Raw genomic sequence first — 10,201 nt, 5'->3', positions numbered from 1 at the left:
GGAGGGTTTGGGAACATATGGAATACATGTCTGCTTTTTTGTTCTAGAGCATTTTTATCCATCCAAATCTTATGTAGTCTCTTCCAATTCTTAATAAGAACAGCTGTTTTCATGTTTTATGTATGTATTGTTTTCCATAATAATACGTATTTAATAACAGTTACATGGTACTTCTTATATGCCAGGCACTGTTCTGAGCACTTTATAAACCCCACCAGGCAGTTATAATTATCATCTCTGTTTTATACATGAGAAAGTGGATGTCAATAGCAATTGATTTTCATGCCTGTAGGAGTTTGTCAGGATGAACTCAGCTACCATGTTTAACCATAATATCTTAAAAAAAATACTATCCTGGCTAAAAACACAGAACTAGTGAATGGCAGATCCAGGTCCAGGCCAGGAAATGTGGCTCCAAGAGACAAGCTCTGAAGCATGGCATTAGGGTACTGCTTCTCTGGAATCAGCCAAACACCCCCCAATTTCAAAATCCACACTGGCATTAAATGGTATCTTTCTTCCCAATGCACCTTCTTTTTTTAATTATAAAGCATTTTATTGTTTCTCACAGGTTAGGGGAAATATTGTTTATCAGTAACAGAAAAATCCTTACTTAACAAAACAAGTGAAAAGCACCAAAGAATCTGTCAACAACTCTAATGAATTCCAGTGTTACTAATTTACAGTTTTTCAACTATACTGTAATGTAGTACTCAAAGCTTTCATAAATACCAAATCCAATAACTCCTGAAATGACCCATAACAACACTGACACTACTCCTTTAATTCTTCCTGTATTCACATTTACATACTGATTTAGTTCATGAAAAACAAGTCTTACAACTAAATGGATTAAGATTAAATATACAATACTATCCCTTTTTGAAATAAGATTATTCATACCTAAATAGAATAGAACATATATGTTACTAAATAAAGAACCAAACATTCCTTGTTTTAATTTTAGATGGCTTGCAATGTTCAACAACAGCTTTAAGGCTTTTTGGTAAAGACTAAAATATAGCCTATTCTTTTCTTTTTTTTTTATTTTTTTAAAGAAAGAGTGAGAGAGAGGAGAGAGAGAGGGAGAGAGAATTTTAATATTTATTTTTTAGTATTTGGCGGACACAACATCTTTGTCTGTATGTGGTGCTGAGGATCCAACTCGGGCCGCACGCAAGCCAGGCAAGCGCACTACCGCTTGAGCCACATCCCCAGCCCTAGCCTATTCTTTTATGAGAGAAATGTACGAACAGTACCCTTGATTATACCCCTGCAAATAGGACATTTTCTTAGAGATGGGGCACACTCCTGGCATACTACCAGATGACCACAAGGAATGAACACAATAGAAACTTCTTTGTCCATACACACTTTGCAGGTTCTTTCTTCTTGTAATCTCCTCAACTGTTCTTCTAGTGACAGACCTGAAACATCTTCTGTTGGAATATACTTCAAATTCTTTCTCACAAATAAGTTCTCATATAATGTAGAGTCAATTTCCTTTAGACAGTTTTTGAAGATGTTGGCTACAGCATTTCCTTTAACTAAAATGGTATCAATCAGTTCTCTTGCTTGTAAAGGTATCTGTGTTTTTCGTTTAATAATATCATGTTCCTGTTTATTAATTACATTGGCCTTTAAAAGATTATCCAAGATAGGAAGGACACATGTCAACTGTTAAAAAAGAGCCATTCTATTCTTCCGTATTAATGACAAATCATCTGATGCCATTTCTTCAGCTTGTCTTTCCTTCTCCTCTTCTCTTCTTTCATCTTCAGCATCAAGAAGTGCGGATACAATATCATTAACTGTTTTATAAATCTCTCCAGTGGTTAGGATTTTACTTTGAACTGTCTGTTTAACCAGACTTCTACTAAAGCCCATTTCCAAAGCAGATTTAACCACAGGTGTATTCATCATGACTGCATCTTCTGAAGAACTTTCTCCAGGTCCCAAATGAACAATTGGTTCAGCATTTTCTTCTCCAGTAGTATCTGTAGTTGACAACAGCTATTCAAGAAGATGAGGATATCTAGCTTGAATCTCATCAACAAACTCTTGCCCTTTCATTCGTATCAAGAACTCACACCTTGGAAACCATTTGGCATGTTCTACCCATGGATCATCTCCAGATTCCCAACATCTCAAGCCACCATCACAACAAAAGCATTTGACATCATCATTGCGATCCACGTAATAAAATCCAGCACTCGCAAGCTGCTCAGGCTGAACTGGAACACTAGCTGGCCAGTACATAAATGTTCTCATTCGAGCTGTGTGTGTCTGCATGCTCAGATTTGAAATACTAAACCTCAGTGTTTCTAGAGAATTTTCCAAAAACGGACAGTTGGGAAAATGTCTCCTGTGTTCTGACATAGCATCATCCTTTGGTTCCCAGTTACTTAGCTTCCCGCCACAGGCAAAGCAGGCTACCCTATCTCCAGGTCCTACATATTAAAAGCCAGCTCTGGCCAATTCCAATGGTGACAAAAAGGTTAAGGGCCACATATTATAAGTAAGAAATCTGGCTTCTTCAGTACTCATTGCGTAACTACAGGGATTAGTCCTCAAAGGAGAGAAGTCTTCAACAGCTCTAGAATTAAGAGGATTTGGTGAAAGGCAGGAAACAGAATCACTGAATGAGCCACTCCGTTCCAAACTAGGAGATAATGAATGTGCAAAATGGTTTCTCATTGGAGAGGTATTCTTAGAGGTGGCTTGCAGACTAGCTGAAACCAGATTCTGAATAAAGCTGCAGCTAGGATATAACTGTTTATGCTTTTCAATAGGACTGTCTCCTTGTTTCCAATTATCCAGCATCAGGCCACAACAGAAACATCTGACTTTGTCATTCACACCAGTGTAATAAAAACCAGCCCGAGCAAGACTCCTTTCTGAAACAGGAACACCGATGGGGAAAGTTGAATATGTAGACATTCTGTAGAGCTCACATGAAAAATCATACTTCATTGTTTGTTTGTTGTTATTTGTCCAATTTGACAAGATTGTGCTGTCTTCCATTATACTCCTTATTTTTTGATGCAAGGAATCTTGGATAACTCTTTGGAGGTAGTTTTGTCATGAGTAGAAAGAAGTACTTTTTGATGACTAAAACTTTCACATACAATTTCTTGTCACTTTTTACCACAAAAAGAAATCAAAGACTTCTATTTAGTTGAACCACCATACCTTCTTTACTAGATTTATATTTCTCCTAAATTACCAAGATACTTATGAGTACTTTGGGATTCTTAATTAACACTTTTAAGTAACCTACACGCTATTTGCTCACAATTTGTTATAATAACTGACTTAAAGGCCTGAAAAAAGTTTACACACTTCTAAAGGTATTAAAACTATTTTTCAAAGAAGTTTATATTCTCAAAATGCTAAGTAACTATAGAATACCTAAATTATGTTTTTTAATTTGCTTTTGGTTACAAGCTATAAAGTCTAGATATAAGGACAATTACTGATTATGCCACAAAAGTAAAGTTAAATTTAGGCTTTTTTCCCTTTACAAGCACTTTACTGTGGAATCCAAAATAATCCCATCTTATTCTAGCAAATAAGTAATTAAAATTTTCAAAGGGTCACATTATTTAAAAGCTAACTGCACACAACTTATCACAGAATTGACTTAAGTGGGTTATGTTAGCTTCAATCAACAACTTTTGGGGAAGTCAACACTCAAAGCCTTATTGTGTCCCACACCTGTTATAAGAGATGTCAAATAAATATTGTTTAAAGCTCACTGTTAACTCGTCTACCTTTGCTAAATATTATCTATTTTGTTTCTATTTCCTGCAGTATCAGTTGTCGTTCTTCTTAACTCTGCATATCTCTTTATTATACCTGGTCAACTGACGGTATTTTCTCCATAAAATCAGCCATAAAATTTCCACAACACACACTTTCTATATTGCATTAAAAATTTTAAATAAACTGATTTTCATTTAAGGACCATTCAGATATGGTATCAGTCATGATAAATGAGGAATCAATTTATCAAGACAGCTCTTTTGTTATCACAAATGCCTAATACTATATTACCAATAGAATTAATGTTTACACAGAATGTAACAGAATTTACTAGCTTTCTTTATGATAACTATATATTAAAAATGTGATTCATACACAAAATTACACTCCATAAAATTCAAACTTTATCCCTTTATAAAGCTTTGCACTTTCCATAATGAGATTCATTTCTGCAGGGGAAAAAAATGAATAGGGGGGAACTCTTCAGGGCTGTACATCACAGTACCAGCACTGAAAGCCCAAAAGCAGGGCGGCTGCTAGGAGACCTCCTCACACCAGGAAAGCAACTGCGTCTAAGCGAAACAGAGCCGGGAAACGACCAGCTCCGCGGCGTTCTGCCGTTCCCAAAACGCAAACCCCAATGCACCTTCTTGCTCTCCACAGCAAAATGCATACATATATTTGCATTTCAAAAATTCATAAATTCATAGCAAAATGCATTCTTGAAGGTTTTATCCTGAAAGAAGAGAACATTTGGGGGGGCCAGCAGATTATTCTAATAACAAATGGCTGATTTTGTGCCAGGTTTATGCTTGTTGCACACAAGCCATAGGATTCTTCTTGTTATAATATACAATGGAAGTTATTGAATACATACAAGATGAGGACTCTGAGAAGTGATCCTCACACCTCTTACCAAGCACACTTCCCAGAGAGACTAACACAAAGAAATTCCCCAGGATGTCCTCAAAATGAACATCTTGAAATTCTATAAAGGGAACACATTTGTTCAGTTAATGGCAGTGCTTAATTTAATGCCACCTAACCCTTTCAAAAAGACTATCAAGTCTTTTAACAAACAGTATTTTATTCCACCATTAAGTTGTTATAATTACTTAGTATTTGACCAGATGGCAAATAATTTCCAAAGTCAGACCAGGTGTTCAAGAAGCGGAGATAATCACAAAGATGATGACTGTGGTGAAACTAATTTAAAACACTGTAACAGTGGCACAGTGGTGCTTCACACAAAGACTGACCCCCCCCCCCCGAAAAAGAAAAATATAATGAAAGAAGGAAAAGGTAAGAAAAAAATGGCTGAATAAATGCAGGTGTGAGACAGTAGTGTTTAATTCCACTTTTCTTAATACAGAGTTCTATGTCAATCAACAAATGCTTTCACAGTTGTGAAGTCTATTTGAGGCTGTAAAAGGCACAAAGCAATAAACACTTAGAAGGGCTCAGAAGTAGCACCTGTGGCAGGCAGTGTCAACTCAGATAAATATCAAACCTGGATACAATATGAGATCTCTCACATTCCTATTCTCTGCATAGCAGCATGGATTTCATGGTTGCATCTGGAAGTCACTGACTTCTTAAATTATTTTCAAATGAAGAGCTCCCACTAGGCACTTCCCAGCTTCCTAAGCGTCCTCTCAGGCATGACCTAAGTTGTGTTTGGTTCATCCAGAAGAGGGCTGTTTTTGGAGCACAGAGTTCCCGAAGATAGCTTTTGAGCTTGTGTTAGGTGAAACATGGGCAAAGTGTGAAGCACTTCACATTTCAGACAGAGGTCATTTAAACAAGCCATGATTAGAGCTCAGTCAGCTAGCCTGACTCTATTACCTGATTGACAGCACCATGGGCTGAGCCAGCTTAGTGACCTGTGCCCAAGGTCCACTCTAAAAGGGCCTCATACCTGGTCTAGGTTTCCACTGTCACCCTATTGAAATTCATAATGATTTTAAAACCATTTTACACTGAGCTCTACAAATTAGGCAGCTTTTCCTGACCAGGTGAGCTATTTAATCTCTTTGAGCTGCAACTACATTGTCTGCAAGGGAAAATGAGGGAGCCTAGCTCCTTGCATAGAGTGAATGCTCAATTCAAGCTGTTTTCCTTGCTGTCTTGCCACTGTTATTTGTTATGGTGTTTTTGTTATTTTTAGTGAGTAGTTAGTGTAACTTAATTGCCTCTTGGCAGCAACAAACACAGGTAACGCCTGCTGCCCTCCTTGAAATCTGGGTCCACTTGTCCTGCAGGAGACCTCATCCCTCCGGACTTGGATCCTGCAGCTGTAACCTCTCCTTTTCAATCCTCTTTGCTGGTTCCTTCTAATCTCTCCAACCTCTGAGAATTGCAGGATTTCAATTGGAAGGACTCAAAAGGCCTTTTCTCTCTGCATGCAAAGACTAGCCGTAGCTCCCCCACAGCTCTATAATATCCATGATTTGCTTAATACTAAAACTAACATTTCCCTTTACCAATAATGCTTTTCAATAAGTGTTGGATATATTCCACAAATGCTCTACTAACTGTTGTTTATAATAAAAATGGTAAACAGGGGGGAAAACAAGAGAGAAATTAAAACTGGAGGTTGCTCCATAATTATGTTTGAATCAATAAAAAGCAGGCCAATTAATGACCCAGACATCTAAGCTTTGTTTATTGGGTGGCCTGGGTTGAGCTAAGATGCAGAATCTAGTAAGGGGACACCCAGAAAGATGAAAATATATTTCTTATTTCCTGTTCATTCAATAATCCTATAATAATTTCTAATAAAATAAGAATAAAGAGTAAAAATTTTTTAAAAAAGACTCAGTCATTTCCATTGAAATCCACTCTAGCTGGTCTCACTCAGGCTCATGTGTTAAGTGTCACTTTGTTGATGTGAATTATATTCCCCCCTAAATTCACGTGTTGAATTCCCAATCCCCAGTATCTTAGAATGTGACCATATTTGAAGACATGCTCTTTAAGGGGGTAATTAAGTTAAAAATGAGATCATGAGGGTACAGAAGGCACAAAGGAAAGTTTATGCAAAGACACAAAGAGAAGGTGACCATCTACAAGCCAAAGAGAGAAGAAACCAACCCTCCTGACACCCTGATCTCCAGGTAGCAGTCTTCAGAATTGTGAGGAAACAGGTTTCTGCTATTTATGTCACTCAGCCTGTGGTACTTTGTTATATCAAACTAATACAATCGGTGACTCTCAAATATTTATCACCTGCTCAGACTTCTCCCAGAAGCTCTAGAAGCATATTAATGTTTACTTAACATCTGTACTTGGTATCTTGGTATCACGTTGAACTTTACCTGAGCTCCCAAGGTTTCCACTCCAAGCCTTCATTCTTTGCAATAGGACTTAGTGACAATTGCAGGCTTTCATTTGAACAGGTCAAAAACTTTGGAATCAATCTTTTCTTTCATTTTTTTTTTCTTTTCTCATTTTGTACCCGAGATTGAACCCAGATTGAACCCAGGGTCACTTAACCACTGAACCACATTCCAGACTTATTTATTTTTTTCCTACTTTGAGAAAAGGTCTCACTGTTGAGGCTGGCTTTGAACATATGATCCCCCTGCCTCAGCCTCCCTAACCCCTGGAATTATCAGGCATATCTCATGCACTTGGCTTGGAATCATTCTTTTCCTTTTTCTTTTTTTTTAATTATTTTTTATTTTTAATTATACATGCCAGTAGAATGTACTTTGACATATCATGCACACATGGAGTATAACTTCCCATATTTGTGGTTGTACATGAGGTGGAGTTAACTGGTCTTATATTCATGTATGAACATTGGAAATTTGTGTCTGATTCATTCTACTGTCTTTCCTATTCACATTCTCCCTCTCTTCCCCCAATTCCCTCCTGTCCAATCCAGTGAATCTCTACTCCCACGCATACACACACCCCATATTGTGAGTCAGCATCTGCACATCAGAGAGAAGTTTGGCCTTTGAGTTTTGGGGACAGGCTTATTTCACTTATCATGGTAGTCTCCAGTTCTATCCATTTACCAGCAAATGCCATTATTCTATTTTTCTTTATGGCTAAGTAATATTCCACTCTGTATATGTTCCACATTTTCTTTATCCATTCATCTGTTGAAGGGGACCCAAATTGGTTCTCTAGCTTAGCTATTGTGAATTAAGCTGCTATAAACATACATTGATGTAGCTGTGTATGTAGTATGCTGATTTTAGCTCCTTTGAGTATTTGCAGAGGAGTTCTATAACTGGATTAAATGTTACTTCCATTCCTAGGGTTTATTTTGTTGTTGTTGTTCTTTTAAGTTATACATGACAGTAGAATGTACTTTGGCAAATTATACATTCATAGAGTACAACTTATTCTATTTAGGATCCAACTCTTGTGGTTGTACATGATGGGGAGTTACCCTTGTTGTGTATTCAAATACAAGGCTAGGAACATCATGTCTTAAAACTACACTGAGATTCCATCTCACTCAAATCAGAATGGCAATTATAAAGAATACAAGTAATAATAAAAATTGGTGAGAATGCAGGGAGAAAGGTACTCCAATACGTTGTTCGTGGGACTGCAAAATTAGTACAACCACTATGGAAAATAATATGAAGATTACTGTGAAACTTGGAATGGAACCACCATTTGACCCAATTATCCCATTCCTAGGTTTATACCAAAAGGACTTAAAAACAGCATACTACAAGAATGCAACCACATCAATGTTTATACTCAACTCACAGTAGCCAAGCTTTGGAAACAACCTAGGTGTCCTTGAATGGATGAATGATGGATAAAGAAAATGAGATACATATGCAACAAAATATTTCTCTGCCATAAAGAAGAATAAAATAATGGCATTTGTCAGTAAATGGATGGAACTGGAGATTATCTAAGTGAAACAAGCCAATCCCAAAAAAACAACAGCCGAATGTTCTTTCTGATCTGTGGGTGCTAATCCAAAACAAGGGAGCTTGGGGAGAGGAGTAATACAAATCCATTGGATTAGACCAAGGAAAACAAAGGGAAGGGTGGGGAGGGGAATAGGAAAGACAGTAGAATTAATTGGACATAACTTTCCTAGCCTTGGACTCATTCTTGACCCTTCTCATTCATTCTCACTCTGCATTGGGCTAGCCGACAAACCCCACAGGCTCAGACTGTCCATATTATCCAGAACCTGGTCTTTTGGTATCACATCCTTCTCTATCACCATTATGCCAACCTCAACCACCTTTCACCATAATTCCTTCTGACCTTTTAGTGTCTTCTTTGTGTAGTAAGCAGAGTGATCAAGCAAAAAACAAATATGTATATGTATATGCATACATTTATGTACATATATGTATATATTTTTAATAATCAGCACATGGTTGGGGGAGAACACATCAGAGCAAAGTTGCTCACGTCATGACTAGGAAGCAAAGAAAGAGAGAAAGAGAAAAGTTCCAAAACACCCCTTTGAGAGCTTGACCCTATGATCTGAAGCCTTTTCTCTAGGCCCTACCTTTTAAAGGCTCAATAGTACCAAGCTTCTCCAAAGCACCAAGCTGGGGAGAAAGCCTTTAACATATAGGCCTTGGGGGAACATTCTAGATTCAGACTATATCAAGTACATAATAGGTTCTCAGTAAAAATTAGCTGAGCAAAAAGTGAAGTGTGAATGAAAAATTGAAAAGTTATCTCTTTTTCCTTAAAAGTATAGTCAAATATAAACATTAATGTTATGTAACATAATGGTATGCATGATACCATTCACAATAAACTGTCTTTCTCCAAGGATGCACAGTTTATTAAAGATTTACTCTATTTTTCAGATAAAATTACAGAAAACATTGTGACCTTAGAATTTCTATATCTTTTATTAATAACACATATACATTTGGTATATCTTAGTGTATCTATAGCTATATGCTAAATAATTCCAAAATATAATTTCAATTATCCAATCACAATAGATGAATATTTGTTTGGCAACTACATAAGATGAGTCACCTTTTTTCCAGCCTTTCTTTTTTTTAATATTTATTTTTAAGTTTTATTTATTTTTTTAAATAATTAAAAAATAAATGACAGCAGAATGCATTATAATTCTTATAACACATATATAGCACATTTCTTCATATCTCTGGTTGTATATAAAGTATGTTGACAACAATTTATGTCTTCATACAAATACATTTGGATAATGATGTCCATCACATTCCACTATCCTTGATAATCCCCTGCCCACTCCCTTTCCCTCCCACTGTTCTTCCCTATCTAGAATTCATCTATTCCTCCCATGCTCACCCCCCTACCCCACTATGAGTCAGCCTCCTTATATCAGAGAAAACATTCAGCATTTGTTTTTTGGGGGGATTGGCTAACTTCATTTAGCATTATCTTCTCCAATGCCATCCATTTACTTACAAATGCCATGATTTTATTCTCTTTTATTGCT

At 36.8% G+C, this 10,201-nt stretch overlaps 1 pseudogene; it reads right to left on the bottom strand.

Annotated features, from left to right (window-relative positions):
- Positions 1 to 1,090: 1,090 nt before the first annotated feature.
- LOC143409749 (baculoviral IAP repeat-containing protein 2 pseudogene) lies at positions 1,091 to 3,075 on the bottom strand (annotated as a pseudogene).
- Positions 3,076 to 10,201: the final 7,126 nt, after the last annotated feature.

Source organism: Callospermophilus lateralis, chromosome 11 (genome assembly GCF_048772815.1).
Source record: "Callospermophilus lateralis isolate mCalLat2 chromosome 11, mCalLat2.hap1, whole genome shotgun sequence".
Taxonomy (NCBI): Eukaryota; Metazoa; Chordata; class Mammalia; order Rodentia; family Sciuridae; genus Callospermophilus; species Callospermophilus lateralis.
This window is presented reverse-complemented; position numbering and strand designations above follow the sequence as displayed.